General features: G+C 45.3%; 1 long non-coding RNA gene across 1 annotated transcript; it reads right to left on the reverse strand.

Annotated features, from left to right (window-relative positions):
- Positions 1-2858: 2858 nt before the first annotated feature.
- LOC128352149 (uncharacterized) lies at positions 2859-10262 on the reverse strand. Its single transcript, XR_008320235.1, has 4 exons — positions 10168-10262; positions 8897-9023; positions 5205-5283; positions 2859-3663 (listed from the first exon to the last, which is right to left on the reverse strand). It is a non-coding gene; the product is annotated as an uncharacterized LOC128352149 (long non-coding RNA).
- Positions 10263-16318: the final 6056 nt, after the last annotated feature.

Here is a 16318-nt window from a genome sequence, read left to right on the forward strand (position 1 = left end):
AAAAAATACTAGTAACCTATAAAGCCCTAAACAGTTTGGGCCCTGAGTATTTAAGAGAATGTCTTCTTTGCTATGAACCACACCGCCCATTGAGATCATCTGGAGAGGTTCCTCTGCAGTTGCCACCAGCTCATCTGGTGGCTACTTGGGGATGGGCCTTCTCCATTGTTGCCCTGAGGCTTTGGAACACACTTCCTGCTGAAATAAGAGCCTCCCCATCTCTTACAACTTTTAAAGAGGCAATCAAGACACATTTGCTCACCCAGGCTTTTAACTGGACATTGTTTTAACTGTGTTATTAACCGTTTTAACATTTTAAATTTTGAATTGTTGTAATGTTCTAACCTTTTTATTTGTTTTTATTGTTTAGTTGTAAACCGCCCAGAGACTTGGGTTTTGGGTGGTATGCAAATGTGTTAAATAATAAATAATAAATAAATATTCTTAATAGTAACTACATTTATAAGAGTAAGAATGTGCATCTGAATGTGAAAATGTGCTTTGGAGATTGATAGTGAAGGGTCTGTTTTTGAAATGGGATTACTAACATGGTACTATATCGGGCAGCAGCAATATCGGAAGATGCTGAAAGGCATCATCTCATCCTGCGTGGGAGAAGGCAATGGTGAACCCCTCCTGTATTCTACCAAAGAAAACCACAGGGCTCTGTGGGCGCCGGGAGTCGACACCAACTCGATGACACACTTTACTTTAGTATTTAGTATTCACTTTGGAGACAATTTAATGCCATGAGGGACAAGATCCATTTCAATCCAAAATGCTCAGCCTTCAGCTTGTGGATGACTGAAGGAAAAATAAGGTGAAAACCAGTGTTCCCTCTAACAGGGATTCCCAGAGGTTGTTGACTACAACTCCCAGAATCCCCAGCTGCAATGGCTTTTGCTTGGGGAATATGGGAGTTGTAATCAGCAAGGATGCCCATTTCCTTAGGAAAATGGGTGTCCCAGAACATCTCATGGTTCTCATGAGAAACCTCTACAAAGGACAGGAGGCCACAGTCCAGACGGAACATGGCGAAACAGACTGGTTCCAGATCGGCAATGGAGTAAGACAAGGCTGTATACTTTCTCCTTCTTTATTCAATGTATATGCTGAACATATACTGAGAGAAGCTGGATTGGAAGAAGATAAGCGTGGTTTTAAAGCTGGAGGAAGAAACACCAATAACCTGCACTACGCTGATGACACCACTCTGAGAATGCAAATGATCTGCAAACTCTAGTAATGAAAGTCAAGGAGCACAGTGAAAAAATGGAACTACGACTAAATGTAAAGAAGACTAAACTAATGACAAAAGGTACAGCAACCAGCCTCAGAACTTGACAATGAAGACACTGAAGTGGTGGATAGCTTCTGCCTTTTAGGATTGACTGTCAACAGTAAAGGATCCAGCAGTCAAGAAATATGACGCAGACTAGCACTTGGTAGGGTTGCAACGAAGGCTTTGGAAAGGATATTTAGATGCTGCGAAGTGTCTATACCTACAAAGATTAGAATTGTTCAGACAATGGTTTTTCCCATGACACTCTATGGATGCGAAAGCTGGACGTTGAAGAAGCAAGATAGAAAAAGCATTGATGTTTTTGAACTTTGGTGCTGGAGAAGACTTTTGAGCTCTTCTCTGGCTGCTGATAAGTTTCCGGGCAAAGTACAAGGTTTTGGTTATAACCTACAAAGCCCTAAACAGCTTGGGCCCTGGGAATTTAAGAGAACGCCTTCTTGGCTATGAACCACATCACTCATTGAGATCATCTGGAGAGGTTCATCTGCAGTTGCCATCGGCTCGTCTGGTGGCTCCTCGGGGATGGGCCTTCTCCATTGCTGCCCTGAGGCCTTGGAACACATTTCCTGCTAAATATTATTATTATTAATAATAATAATTAAATAATAATAATAATAATAATAATAATAATAATAATAAATTTTATACCGCCCTTCCAAAAGGCTCAGGGAGGAAATAAGAGCCTCCCCATCTCTTACAACTTTTCAAGTGTGTTTTAATAGTTTTAACTTTTTAAATTTTAATTGTTGAAATATTTTAATCTTTTTATTGGTTGTTTTTATTGTCTTGTAAACAGCCCAGAGAACTTGTATTTTGGGCGGTATAAAAATATGTTTAGATAGATAGATAGATAGATAGATAGATAGATAGATAGATAGATAGAACCATGGATAGTCAGGAAAACAAACAAATGGATCATAGAACAAATCAATCCAGAATTTTCACTCGAGGCACAAATGACCCAGCTCAAACTATCCTACTCGGATACATTGTGCGACGACCCAGCTCCCTTGAGAAGTCCATCATGCTGGGAAAAGTGGAAGGAAAGAGAAGAAGAGGACGACCAACAGCAAGGTGGATGGACTCGATGACGACAGCAATGAATGAACCACTGAGAGATATTAAAGGCCAAGTTGAAGACAGATCATCCTGGAGAGAATCTATGTGGTTGCTAGGAGTCGACACCGACTTGACAGCACTTAATCAATCAATCAATCAATCAATCAACATCTGAGAATCCCTGTTAGAGAGAACACTGGTTAAAACTTGCAGTGATCTTTGGAAGAAGATATTTGAATCAATTGCTCTGGGTCACTCATATTTTATGCTTGCTTGTTTTCTTAAGGTGTGCAAAATTTCAAGGCTTTGGAGTGATTGAGAGTTGAGAACACCTCAAAATCAGATGAAATGTCTAGGATTAAATACCCACTGAAATAATTAAAAAGACCCAGTGCTAGCTCAACTCTGACTCCCCAAAGCCAACCCAGCCAAGGTGTTCTGTTCTTGCCTTTATTGTGGAAAAAAAACACAGGGTCAGACTTTGATAGGTCTCCAGAAATGGGGCAATTATTTATTGACTCCAGTTATACCCTGCTTCATCCCTAAGGTTTAGTGGAGGGGTCCTTAACATTTGATTCCCACACATTGTTGGGACTGCAACTCCCATCATCCCCAGCCACAGTGGCCTGTGACCATTGTGGCTGGGAATGATGGGGTTGTAGTTCAACAACATCTGGCAACCCACATTTGAGCTAGTTTCAAAACAATCTGAGCGTTCAGTGTCAATGCATCCTTTCATTGTTAAGACATTTTTGTCCCATCCTTCCTGCAAGGAGCTCAGGGCAGTGGATGTGGCTTTCTCCCCTCCCACATTTCATCCACACAACAGCCCTGTGAGGAAGGTTAGGCTGAGAGAGAGTGGCTGGCCCATGGTCACTCAGTGAAGTTCACGACAGGGTGGGGATTTCGATGCAGGTCGTATTGGTCTTAGCCCAACATTATCACAGGGCTGCTCAACGTTGGCCCTCCTACAGATGTTGGCCTACAACTCCCATGATCCCTGGCTCTTGGCCACTGTGCCTGGGGATTACGGGAGTTGTAGTCCAAAAACAGCTGGGGGGGCAAAGTTGAGCAGGCCTGCCCACCACTGCTTCAACTGTTGAGCAAAACAAACAGGAATTTGTCGTGAACATCCTTCTTGTTTGTAGGTTTTGACAAGGCTGGTTTCCATCCCTCTCTGGCAGATTAGATGAGAAGTCATCAGTGGGGGAAATGTCTTGATTGCAGAGCAGCCAGTCACATGCCCACCTAGAAGCTGCTTCAGGCACCAGGAGCAATTGGTAGAACAGCTGCCTGTGAGGCTGCAAAATCAAAATGATCAATCCGATGATAACCTTGTAAAACATTTGCTTTCAGATAAAGATGCTTCAATTTCTATTTCTGTAGCTAAGTTTAGTTATATTGCTTTTAAAAGGTATAATGGGATATCATCCTAATTTTAAACTCTCTCTCTCTCTGTGTGTGTACACACACACACACACACACACACACACACATTTTAATGTTTATTAGTTTTTATTCTCTGTTTGGTCAATGACTATAAATAAAACTACTACTATCAAAATGGTAGGAGAGAAGTCAAGGCCAGATGTTCAAGAAGCAACATCCCATTGAGGGGGACACACACACACACACACACACACACACACACACACACACACACACATTGAGGGGGACACACACACACAGACACACACAGACACAGACACAGAGAGAGCTATTTTACTGGCTCTATTCCTGTGCTCTGAGGAGGATGGATGTAGCTGTGGGCAAGCTGCACTATGCTTCTACTGAAAACCGTGTCCTCAGAGCTCAGTCCAGGGGAGAAGATGGCACCTGTGTTCAACATGTGGAGAGTGGAGTTCCACAGCAGGCTCACTGCTAAAATGTCATACATCTGTATGACTCTCAGACACCTGTATATTGTAAGGCTTATCCTATCTTTTTATCTCCATACTAGGAAAGGTTTCAAGGGCTAAATTCCTGCAGGTCAAGCAGCTGTTGAAGGCACATGAGTCAAGTCACCAATAAAAGTGAGCACCCCAATCCTCTTAGACTCTTATTGATCTTCCATCAGTGAAGGGGGAGCCACCAGATTCCTAAACTGAAAAGTCTTGCGGGGAGAGCTCCCTGTGACCGCTGGGGTTATTTTATTTTATTTTATTTAACACATTTGTATACTGCCTAAAACGCAAGTCTCTGTGTTTTGATTGTCAATAAGCTTATTGATTAACTTGGCAAATAGGCACCTTTTAACATGGTGACTCTCTTTATTTAGCAGGGGGAGAGTAACTGGCCCTCTCCACCCCCAGCACAGTACCTCCAGTGACTGTTGCAGGTGTCTATTTTATGTTTCTTTTTAGATTGTGAGCCCTTTGGGGACAGGGTTCCCTCTTTATTTATTATTTCTCTATGTAAACTGCCATGAGCCATTTTTGGAAGGACAGTATAGAAATTAAATCAAATCAAATCAAATTAAATCAAATTAAATAAGGTTCTGGATTTCATTGTGGGCTTCCTTACTCCCCTCCCAAACAGCTGCACACTTGTGGGAAGGGGGAATAAGGAAACCCACAATGAAATTCTGACTTCCCCCTTTTGTAGACAAAAGTGTGCCCACTGCAATTCATTTATTTTTACACACACACACAAAAATTAGTATCACAATCTCCAGTTAGTATCACATTCTGTCCTTTCTCTGTAGTCTTACAGGACTACATGGCATCCTCCTCACAAGCCCTGGGCTTAACTCTGGATATGCCACAGGACAGGAGGCACACACAACGCGTGATCCACTTGTGGAACTCTCTGCCACAGGATGTGGTGACAGCTTCGTGGATACCTGCATGGCCTGGCCCCTGGAGCGGTCTGGATGGATTGATGTCAGCCGTCAGATCTGCTAGATCCTCACCACGCAGCACCTTGGGATGAAGGGAGAACAGACCCTTTCAAATCTCAGTCACGAAAGACTATCACAGAGTCACAGGGCTGGAATGTGTCAAGGGGTCAACCACCCATCATTAGGCTAGGGGTTTCCTTCCAAGCTTGGGTCCCCGGATGATGTCAGACTACAAGCCCCACCATCCCCAGCCACCATAGCTGCTGCCCACCACTGTGGCTGGGGATGATGGGAGTTGTAATCCAGCAACATCTTGGGACCCATATTTGGGAGCCCTGGTTTCAGCAAGAGCTTTCTCTATAGGACACCCACATCAAATCCCCACCACCACCAGTTTCTACTATATAGTGGGGCAGCAGGCTGGATGATGGAGTTGTGATCCAGCAACATCTGGAGCCTTTACAGAGAGGGCTTCCAGCTCTTGGAGTATCTGGCCAGTGAAGCTACATCGAATTAGACTCACAGCATTGGGGAAGCAGCCCCTCCCCTCTCTGCTCCAGGTTTCCTTTTGTGTAGGTTCACACACTGCTGGCTTCCGTGTTTTCCTTGTGGCCAATGGCTTCCTAGAGGAGGTGGGACATCACGCCTCCCTTTCCCCCAAGGGGTTTAGTAATTAAAGCACCCTCTGTGATCTGGCTCTGTTGAAGTACACGCACACACACACACACACACACACAAACACCATGCTTCTGCTTAATTGGTTTGTGGCTCGGACTGCCTGTTAGCCATCAGCCTTAGCTTTCTATTCCCCACCCCCTGCCCACCACAACTGTGGTAGCAAGCGTGACTTGTCCCCATAGCTAAGCAGGGTCTGCCCTGGTTGCATCTGAATGGGAGACTTGATGTGTGAGCACTGCAAGATATTCCCCTCGGGATGAAGCCGCTCTGGGAAGAGCAGAAGGTTTCAAATTCCCTCCCTGGCTTCTCCAAGATAGGGCTGAGAGAGATTCCTGCCTGCAACCTTGGAGAAGCCGCTGCCAGTCTGTGAAGACAATACTGAACTAGATAGACCAAGGGTCTGACTCAGTATTCAGCAGCTTTCTATGTTCCTAACACACACACACACACACACACATCCCCATCGTGTATCAGCCCTCCTGCAGCCTCACTTCTGCAGCCCTCATCCCAGCTTGGATTGCATGCAAGGAAATACTCATTTTCTGCAAAAGACTGCAAACCCTCATCCTGGATCCCCCGCCCTCCAAAAACTTTCAAAGAAAAGTTTTCCACTCTGCCTCAGGGTCAAAGGCTAGGCAGCTTTGTTTTTGCATTCCATAGGCTTGACTTGCTTTTATCATGTAAATGTACATATAGAAATGTACAATGTGATCCACTTGTGGAACTCTCTGCCACAGGATGTGGTGACAGCCAACAACCTGGATGGCTTTAAGAAGGGTTTGGATGACTTCATGGAGGAGAGGTCTATCAACGGCTACTAGTCAGAGGGCTGTGGGCCACCTCCAGCCTCAAGGGCGGGGTGCCTCTGAGTACCAGTTGCAGGGGAGTAATGGCAGGAGAGAGGGCACGCCCTCAACTCCTGTCTGTGGCTTCCAGTGGCATCTGGTGGGCCACTGTGCGAAACAGGATGCTGGACTAGATGGGCCTTGAGCCTGATCCAGCAGGGCTGTTCTTATGTTCTTATGTAAGAGATGTACATATCAGGCAATATAAAAATATGATAAATAAATAAAATAACATTTAAGACTGAAGTCATTACCTTGCTTTGAATTTTCCAGGAAACTTTGATACAATACAGGATTTTAAAACTTGGATATAAACCCAGATGAAGTGAAATCCAGAAGGAAAAGCCCGATTTGTGGGGTGCTTCCAAAGACATCTGGCTGTAGTGAGAACACCCTCCCTCCCTTCCGGAGGAGATTTGGGGTAAAGCCCCTGTGTGGGAAAGCTCCTGGTGACCCAAAGTTGGGAACCCCTGGATTAACTGGTCTTGCTGTGGCTTTATGGTTCAGGATGGTTGTCATGTGCTTTAATGATATTTTAATTTGGCTCTTAATTTGACTTTGAATTGCTTTGAGGATCTGTACACCAAAACACAGAATCTTAGATCTATTTCTGAAAAACCTGGGAATTTTATTATCCTAATGGATGCATTGTTTTCATGGCTGTTGCTTTGGGTGTTTTTGTGTTTTTAATTGGTTTTAATATTTTAATGCAATTTTATGGAATTTTATTGTATTAATTTCTGTAAACCACCTTGGGATAATTTCATGAAAGGCGGTATATAAATCTAACAATAAAATAAATAAAATAACCAGAACACTTGCAGGTGTTTCACAAAAATCTGAAGACCAAAAAACAAAACAAAACAACCCCTTAGGGAGCCAAAAAAAACCCAAAACTGCCCCAGTGTAACTCAAAAGAGCACAATGTCCATGGACTCAGGGGGCACTTAACAGACAACCAGGTGGGTGGAGCTAATAGAACTCAGTCCTGAGATTGGAAGAAAAGAGTGGGAAATTTATCGTCTTGTAGAATATTCCCTCAGGACAGTTACAACCCCTTCTGCTTCCGAGGGGGAAAGTTGTCTAAAACTCTTTAGTTTCCTCACTAGTTTTTTCACAGTTTTGTTATCGCCCCTCCCCCCCGGCAAAATAACATAAAAACAACTCTGTATGTGTGGACTCTCCTGGGCGCTTTCCAGACTAGACCCTACAACGGGGTCAGGACATCTCTTGGAAGTGTGCTTCCACACTCCCTGCATCATGACACCACAGTCCCTACTCAGACAGCAGGATGCTGTTCACATTTCCAATGCCTTGTTGTGAATTTAATAGCTGCAATGCAACATAGGAACAAACATAGGAAGCTGTCATATACTGAGTCAGACCATTGGTCTATCTAGCTCAGTATTGTCTTCACAGACTGGCAGCAGCTTTGCTAAGGTTGCAGGCAGGAATCTCTCTCAGCCCTATCTTAGAGATGCTGCCAGGGAGGGAACTTGGAACCTTCTGCTCTTCCCAGAATGGCTCCATCCCCGGAGGGGAATCTCTTCCAGTGCTCACACATCTAGTCTCCCATTCATATGCAACCTGGGTGGACCCTGCTTAGCTAAGGGGACCAGTCATGCTTGCTACCACCAGACCAGCTCTCCTCTTGCGAGATGTAGGGTAAGATCGTCGTACATCTGCCGTGAAAAAGTTGCTGGTTTTTTGGGTTGTTAGTTTCCATGAGACTGCTCCCCCTGCTGCTTACATTCCGAATGCGACTTGCCCGAACGGAGGCATTTTGCTGCTGTTCCAGCAGCTAGTCTGGAAAGCGCCCTGAAGGAGTTGTGCACTGAACCTGTTAATCTGCTGTCCATTGTATGTGCACACACATGCACACACCCAGGCACACAATAGCACTTAGCACTTACATTTATATACCTCTCTATAGCCGGAGCTCTCTAAGCGGTTTACAATGATTTTTAGCATATTGCCCCCCAACATTCTGGCTACTCATTTTACCGACCTCGGAAGGATGGAAGGCTGAGTCAACCTTGAGCCCCTGGTCAGGATCGAACTTGCAACCTTCTGGTTACAGGGCGGCAGTTTTACCACTGCGCCACCCGGGGCTCATCCAATAAACCAACATGCCCCACTAGGCATAGGAAAAGAAGAGCCCAACGGCCTTACTTATAGCGACGTGGGCAGCCGTGAATCCCAATGTGGAGCTCATGAGGCAAGCAGGAGTGGCGACAGATCCCCATCCGATTGGCACAAATCCGTCTGCTGCTCAGTGGAACGCCCAGCTCCTCTCCAGCTTGGGATATCGGGGGTCACAATCAGAAAAGAGAATAGGTAGCAACGCTGCCACCGGCACAACCAGACGCCAAAATAAAAAACTGCATGTTTGATTTGGAAGCTGGTCTGCCTTTAGCAGCAGGTATTGCAGGCTTGGGTGAGGATGAGCCCCTGCAAGTATCCCCCTAATCCTGTCACCCCCAAATTGTGGATAATTCTATGTATAACAAAAACAATTTTTGAGTGACGATGGTAAAAGCTTCATGAATGCACAACAGAATCTAGTTGCACAGCACTAAACGTTGGTTGGTCTAGGACCTCCAGAAGGCTGCCACTCTATGATAAATAAATAAATATGCTAAAGGTTTTGGGTGTGCGCACTCATCCTGGTAGAGAAGGCCAACAACCTGGAAGTTACCATCCATGGCCAGACCTTCCATCTTCAGGAAAAGGTACTGTGCCTGAAACATCAACCAGGCCTGCTCAACTTAGGCCCCTCAGCTGTTTTTGGACTACAGCTCCCATAATCCCCAGCCACAGAGGCCAACAGCCAGGGATTGTGGGAGATGTAGGCCAACATCTGCAGGAGGGCTGAAGCTGAGCAGCCCTGGTGCTCCTGCCATGACCTCAATATCCAGGAATGGTGCTGACCCTTAAGGGGTGTGTGCACGCAACGCAGCCCAGAACAGGCATTACAACTACTCCAACGCCTGCATCCCCCAACCAACAATACTTCTATCTTGTCTAGATTCAGATTACAGTTATGTAGAAAAGGGAGAAGCCCCCTAATGGTGCAGCGGGGAATTGGCTTGACTACCAAGGCAGAGGTTGGCCGGTTCGAATCCCCGCTGGTGTGTTACCCGGAATAGGAGAAACTCCTATATCGGGCAGCAGCGATATAGGAAGATGCTGAAAGGCATCATCTCACACTGAGTAGGAGATGGCAGTGGTCAACCCCTCCTGTATTCTACCAAAGAAAACTACAAGGCTCTGTGCTTGCCACGAGTCGACACCGACACGAGGGCAAACTTTACCTTTGCTTTAGAAAAGGGAATTCCAGCCAGTGCTGAATTTCTCAGCTCTGCATGACAAACTGCCCTCGTTTGTAGAACTGTTGGAGGCAGTGGAGTCTCATCCCTCCATAGTACCCGTAGGACACTTACCGATTAATCCCAGTAGGGCAAGAAACAGGAGAAATCCTGGTCCTAAATTTTTCATGATGGAGCATTAACTGATGATTCCTGAATGCTGACTTTCCTGTTAGTCAGTTCCAGCTGCCCAGCATTTATCAGTTCAGCCCCTCGCTGCACAAGGGTGGAGTTTGGCACAGTCCGGTGCCAGCGTGACTCAGAGAGGTCTGAACTGTAGCATTTTGCTTGTGGCATTGTGCAGCTTGACCCCACACATGTTGACTCCAAAATAAGTTCCGCTGTGTTAGTGGGGTTTATGCCCATAAATAGCAAGGGTTATCGGCCTTGGGTCCCTGGATGTTGTTGGACTACTCCCATCATGGCTTTTGGCCAATGTGGCTGGAGATGGCGGGAGTTGTAGACCATCAACATCTAGAACACCCGATGTATAAGATTGCAGCCTTAGTTTCTATATATTTCTTAAGTAGACTGCAAAAGTCCTGTCTTCTATTTTGTACAAATGGACAAAAAAAAATAACCACAATTCCTCATCAATATAACCCAGATCTTTTTAGGGAGGAATGGATTCTCCCCATTCTGTTCTTTTATTGTTTAGTTGGTTCACTCTGCTCTGTGTTCCAATTCTGCTGAATTCCAGTTTAACTAGGAGAATTTCTAACATTGCCTCCAGTTTGTTACAATTTCCGGTTCTTTTGGTTCACTTGCATCTTTTTTTGTTTACTCATGTAGTTGCCCACCACTCACCCTTCAACTAATGCAAATCTGTGCTTTTGTAACACTGCAAAAAACAGTTTGAATGTGATAGTTTACATGATTGCATCAACATTATTTTTTGTACAGTGTTTATTGATGTGCATTGATAAATCCACAGAAGAACTGTGAGATACATAATGCATACAACCACACCAAGAGAGGAGAGCTGGTCTGGGGAGGAGAGCTGATCTTGTGGTAGCAAGCATGACTTTTCCGCTTAGCTAAGCAGGGTCCACCCTGGTTGCAAATGAATGGGAGACTAGAAGTGTGAGCACTGGTAGATATTCCCCTAAGGGGATGGAGCTGCCACTCTGGGAAGAGCAGAAGGTTCCAAGTTCCCTCCCTGGCTTCTCCAGGATAGGGCTGAGAGAGACTCCAACCTTGCAACCTTGGAGAAGCAGCTGCCAGTCTGTGTAGACAATACTGAGCTGGATAGACCAATGGTCTGACTCAGTATATGGCAGCTTCCTATGTTCCTAAGATTGCTGCTGCTGTGGTTGCAGTGTTATTGAATTAAGCATGCACCATGCTAATATTGTAGGGGAAGAGACATTAAGGAACTGAAAGCTGTTGTGAAGTGTGTATGCAGAATGCCGTACTCAAAATGGGAGAATAAAAACCAGAACAATGAAGGATTCCAAATGCATCAATTCCACTTCAGAAACAAGACCAGGTAATTTGGAACTCCAAAATCCAGGAGAAAATTAGGATAAGGAAGATTTTGTAAGCATCAGTTTTGCATCACTGCTTCTGCTTCTGTTAGTCATGGAGAGGGGGGCAAAGATCTATGTACAGGGCTGAACCTCCCAACTGCACCCCACATCACTGGAAATCCAGTCCCCCACCCAGCACCAACACTCTGGTTTCTATGAGCAGGTATTGCACACCCTCTTTCACACCCACTTCAATGTCTTAAGGTACAGAAATGAAGGGCTGGTTGGTTTTTAAATTAAAGATGAGGCTCTCAGGATATTTTGCATCTAACACAAATCTTGCGTTTGCCCAGAAGAATTAGGGGGGGAAACACATAGGGACATAGGAAGCTGCCATATACTGAGCCAGACCATTGGTCCATCCAGCTCAGTATTGTCTTCACAGACTGGCAGTGGCTCTCCAAGGTTGCAGGTAGGAATCTCTCTCAACCCTATCTTGGAGATGCTGCCAGGGAGGGAACTTGGAACTTTCTGCTCTTCCCAGAGTGGCTCCATCCCCAGAGGGGAATCTTTTCCAGTGCTCACACTTCTAGTCTCCCACTCATAGGCAACCAAGGCAGACCCTGCTTAGCTAAGAGGACACGTCATGCTTGCTACCACAAGACCAGCTCTCCTCTCCTTTAAACACAACTTTAGATCATCAGCGGAGGATCTGGGCAATCCAGTTCTTCTCAGCCCATCCATATACTGAATCAGACCACTGGTCTTGATAGCCCAGGGGTTCTTGACCTTGGACTCCTAGATGTTGCTGGACTACCTGGTGGTGCAGTGGTAAAACTGCCGCCCTGTAACCAGAAGGTTGCAAGTTCGATCCTGACCAGGGGCTCAGGGTTGACTCAGCCTTCCATCCTTCCGAGGTCGGTAAAATGAGTACCCAGAATGTTGGGGGCAATATGCTGAAATCATTGTAAACCGCTTAGAGAGCTCTGGCTATAGAGCAGTATATAAATGTAAGTGCTATTGCTATTGCTATTGCTATACAAACTTCCAACGGCTTCTGGCTGTTGTGGCTGGGGAGGATCATGGGAACTGCAGGCCAAGGCGACCCAAGATTGAGAATACCTGATCTAGCCCAATATGGTCTGACTGAGAGCAACTCTCAGGTACAGAATCTTTCCTTCTTCCTGTGAGTCTTCAGTTTCCTGCCAAGAATGGAGCCTACGACTTTCTGCACACAAGGTATATATGCTTTACCACTCTAGACCTCTGCAGAGCCAAAATGACTATTTGAGATCTTCTGAGAGCTCCCAGATGGTTAAGATCTTCTGGAGTTTATCCTCTGAATCCCATATCACATGGAGGCCAGATGGACTTCCACTAGGGATGTGGCTTTCCCAATATTTCTACTGTTACTACTATGACTATGATGACAACAGTGGCGATTACTACTATTATAATAAATAGTTATTGTTATATTTATATCCTACTCTTCCTCCCAGAAGCCCAGAGAGATGTACTTGGTTATCCTCACAACAACCCTGCGTGAAGTAGGTTCAGCTGAGAGAGAAGTTGGAGGGCTTACTAGTTGGAGGGCTGAAGACCACCTCCAGCCTCAGGGGCAGGATGCCTCTGAGTACCAGTTGCAGGGGAGTAACAGCAGGAGGGAGAGGGCACGCCCTCAACTCCTGCCTGTAGGCTTCCAGTGGCATCTGGTGGGCCACTGTGCAAGACAGGATGCTGAACTAGATGGGCCTCCCTGGGCCTGATCCAGCAGGGCTGTTCTTGTGTTCTTATGTTCTTAAGTGACTGGCCCAGAGCTATCCAGTTTCATGAATGAATGAGGATTTGAGCTCAGAACTTCCCAGTCCTAGTCCAACATTCTAACCCTAGAGTAGACAACCTTTGGCATGCCATTGTTGAACTACAACTCTCATCTTCCCCAGCCATAATAAATTGTGAATGGGGATGATGGGGGTTGTAGTCTAGCAACAGCTGGCATGCACAAGGTTTCCTGCCCCTGCTCTAACCTCTACACCACACTGGCCCTCTCACTGCCAGCCACAATGGCCTTCAGCTATTGGGGATGATGGGCATTGTAGTCCAACAAGATCTGGGGACCCAAGTCCGAGAAGTCCTGGTTTTATATAATAGATCAGAGTGGGTATCACTAGGCCTGATAGGTCCCCTGTTCTTGCTTATAAAACACACATACAATCCCCTTCGCAGACCATGATGCTGCTAGAGATTCTGCCGTGGTGCTCGCTGCTGATGCCCTGAGTCCAAGGGAGAAGGCCAGTGAGCCTGTAAAACCATGTTCTATTCATGGCTTTGTCTCCCCTGGTTTGGACTTGTGGGAATCCCATGATCTCTGTGTGCATTTGTTTCCCAGTGGGCTCCCATGAACTTTCACAAAGGCCTACTTAACTCATTAATAGGGTGTATTGCATGGCTGACAGTCATCAGACAGGAGCTGCCTTGCTAGTGTGCCTCCGGAGAAATCACGTGAGGCTTCATATTTGAGTCTTGTCAGAATCAAAACCTCAAAGAGAAAACAAGTCTAAAGCATTCATGTGCCAAATGTGTGAGGCAAAAATGTTCACATTCCAAACACAGTTTTAAAATGTAATCTCTCTCTCTCTCTCTCTCTCTCTCTCTCTCTCTCTCTCTCTCTCTCTCCATAGATTCCTGTAACTGGCACAACTACCTTCCTAAACTACACTAAAAGCAACAAGCCAAAAGCAGATAAAAACAAAGTATAAATTAGTTGATAACAACAATTTTAAAGGCCTTGCTCAAAAACCTAAAAACAACAAACCACCACAGTTCTCAATCTCCATTTAAAAACAGACAACGAATTTTTAGTTGTTTAGTTTAATTTAGTTTAGTGTTACAAGCTAGTTTATTGTTATAAACCAGCACAGACAAGGAGAGCAACCTTTTTGTGTTCAAAATGTGCTGATACTAATTTCAGCACTGTTTTAGTGATAGATATTAGGGCTGAGTGGAAAGGAAGTACTTCTTACCAAAACTTTAGTAGGTGGTGATAAGTGCTCCTTTAGGGTATATTTGAGAGTTACTCAAAAAGGGGTCAAAAGTACCTCTTTTAGAGTAAAGGATAACTTCATGGAGGAGAGGTCTATCAATGGATACTAGTCAGAGAGCTATAGGCCACCTCCAGCCTCAGAGGCAGGATGCCTCTGAGTACCAGTTGCAGGGGACCAACAGCAGGAGAGAGGGCATGCCACTTTCAACTCCTTCCTGTGGCTTCCAGTGGCATCTGGTGGGCCACTGTGTGAAACAGGATGCTGGACTAGATGTCGTGCCTTGGGCCTGAACCAGCAGGGCTGTTCTTGTTGGAAGTTAAAGGACTTTGCGCTGTCTCTTGTCTCAATGACAGTGGAGGACAGACTAGTGAGTCAGAGGGCTAGAGGGTCAAGACATTGGTCACCCCTTCTCCACTGCTCTGACACTATCCCTTTGAAATGTAGTTTGGTACTCTTAGGGGTTAACTTCCTTCCTCTCTCTCTTCCCTACCTGCACTTCCACCTTGCAACATGGCAAGCCTCTCTCCCTGCACCATATGTGCAGAGAGGATGCAGAATCCATCTGCATCCAGCTAGATAGATAGATTAGAGATCCTAACTCCTCACTTTCCTATCTAGAATGGAGTTCCTTAATAAATGCCTTATATATTGATTTGAAACTATGAATTGGCTCCAAGTTACTTTACTCTCAGCATACACGCATGCCTAACCAAATTCCGCTGTGTTGTGCCTCTGTGCACTCTGCTATAATGAAAAAGGGATTCTCTCACCACAGAGAATTTCCAACACTTCTTATGTTCTTAAAGGCAATGCTAATGCAGGAAGCACTACCCTCACTCGCAACCAGCTTTGTTTCATTAACAGACAGCCACATTTGATTGGCTGCATACCTTTGTGAAGTCATCATGTTTTTTATGATTGGATGGGATTGTTATGAATTGAATCTTCTGCCTGCTATTCCTTTGCCCACACACCTAGGAGGCTTCTTTAGAGGGATTGCTGCTCTGTGTGGAAGGAAGGGTGTGTGACCAAGCTTTGTTACCACAAAGTTCACAAAAACCAACAATAAGGTTTCTATATAATAAGATTGATTAAGGTCAGGTATTCTTAAGTTGCTAATTTCCCCTGTTCTTGCTTATAAAACACACATATAACTAGATTGCCAGGTCTAGTGTAGCAGTGAAGAATGAGGCTGGGAGTTCCAGGGATGCACATCTCTGCCTATGGGGGTGTTGATCATTTCCCAAAGAACCCATTCACAAAGTAAAGTGTGCCGTCAAGTCGATTTCAACTCCTGGTGCCCACAGAGCCCTGTGGTTTTCTTTTGGTAGAATACAGGAGGGGTTGACCATTGCCTCCTCCCGCGCAGTATCAGATGATACCTTTCAGCTTCCTAGATCTCTGCTGCCCGATATAGTACCAGTGGGGATTCAAACCGGCAACCTTCTTCATGTTAGTCAAGCATTTCCTCTCTGCGCCACTTAAGGTGGCTCATTCACAAAGTAGCCCTCTTTCTATTTCTCAGCACCATCCCCTATATCGACCACCTCTTGCCTTCTTGTGTTGATACCTCAGTTCATGTTTATCTGACAGCAACTGGTTTCACAGTCTTACCTTGTGAGAAATAATGCCTTCCCTCAGGGGATTATTTCTCCTTGGATTTCTGCTCTTTGGAGAACCTTCCTGCTTATCTGTGAACTGCCACGCCACTCA

Source organism: Hemicordylus capensis, chromosome 3 (genome assembly GCF_027244095.1).
Source record: "Hemicordylus capensis ecotype Gifberg chromosome 3, rHemCap1.1.pri, whole genome shotgun sequence".
Classification (NCBI taxonomy): domain Eukaryota; kingdom Metazoa; phylum Chordata; class Lepidosauria; order Squamata; family Cordylidae; genus Hemicordylus; species Hemicordylus capensis.